The sequence below is a fragment of the Alosa pseudoharengus genome, unplaced genomic scaffold (genome assembly GCF_046254945.1).
Source record: "Alosa pseudoharengus isolate Yale_2024_CS ecotype anadromous, Long Island Sound unplaced genomic scaffold, YU_APseudo_1.1 YU_APseudo_1.1_scf_7, whole genome shotgun sequence".
Lineage (NCBI taxonomy): Eukaryota > Metazoa > Chordata > Actinopteri > Clupeiformes > Clupeidae > Alosa > Alosa pseudoharengus.
This window is the reverse complement of record NW_027468859.1, coordinates 2,984,621-2,985,585: the sequence shown is the minus strand read 5'-3', so window position 1 is coordinate 2,985,585 and position 965 is coordinate 2,984,621. Positions and strand designations below refer to the sequence as shown.

At 46.2% G+C, this 965-nt stretch overlaps 1 long non-coding RNA gene across 1 annotated transcript in view; it reads left to right on the top strand.

Annotated features, from left to right (window-relative positions):
- The first annotated feature begins 302 nt into the window (after positions 1-302).
- Positions 303-965, top strand: part of LOC143109799 (uncharacterized) — a 3,386-nt gene continuing 2,723 nt past the window's right edge. Inside the window, exons 1-2 of the long non-coding RNA XR_012983972.1 lie at positions 303-390; positions 587-916. This is a non-coding gene — a long non-coding RNA (uncharacterized LOC143109799). The remainder of the gene's footprint in view (positions 391-586; positions 917-965) is intronic.

The following is a 965-nucleotide window of genomic DNA, read 5'->3' as shown; positions in this document are numbered from 1 at the left end:
CAATATTATTGGTCTATTGGTCTAAAATCTTTTACATTTGTTCAGTTATACTCCATATATAATTGTATTAACTTTTCTTAATATCATGACAAGTTCAGTTTAAAGAGATGGTGGTCCTACGGCGGACTACAAGTGACACGCCACCGGCGGCACACCACCAGCGGTCCGCTATCTGCCGATCTGATTTGGCTATCTGGGTGGTTGGGCTACAGTGGGCAGCACTATGTCATCTAAAGAGGAAGTGATGTGTGTGTGACAGACAGATGCATTGTCATCACACCCTGTGTGAGGCTCAGAGCAGAGAAACAGCAGCTCAGAGAGCAGAGGAAATGGCAAAGCTGCACAAGCCAACAGTGGGACTACTGCTGACTGTGCTGCTGCTACTGCAAGGTGAGACCAGGACACACACACGTTAGAGCATGGAGCATGGAAACATGGGACTCCTACCTCAGAAAGACTCTTCAAACAGGGCTCATGGCCTTTGGAGGAGATGAGGGCAGACTAAAGTACAATCACAAAACCTTTGTGCATATTTAAATACAATTTCATGTTTTATTTTTTTCTCTGAAATGTTTACAATCCCCAGGTTCCAGAGGAGACTCTATCACTGTGTTCTCCAGTGCTGGAGGTGCTGCCACTCTGCCCTGTGAGAATGTGATCTCAACTTTCCCAGACTGCTCATCAACTACATGGCTCTACAACAGGAACACAGAGGCTACTGTTACAGTAGTCCATCTTGGGAAGATCAGCCCAGACTACACACCCAGAGCTGAGAGACTGCGTCTGCTCTCTAACTGTTCTCTCCACATCACTGATGTCACCACTGAGGATGCTGGACTCTACACCTGTCGGCAGTACCAAAGTGGAGGATCTCAATATGGATCTGATGCTCCAGTTTATCTCTCTGTTCTTACCAGTAAGTGTGATAAATCAGACACTCTCACTGTACAAGTCTGCTTTAGCCT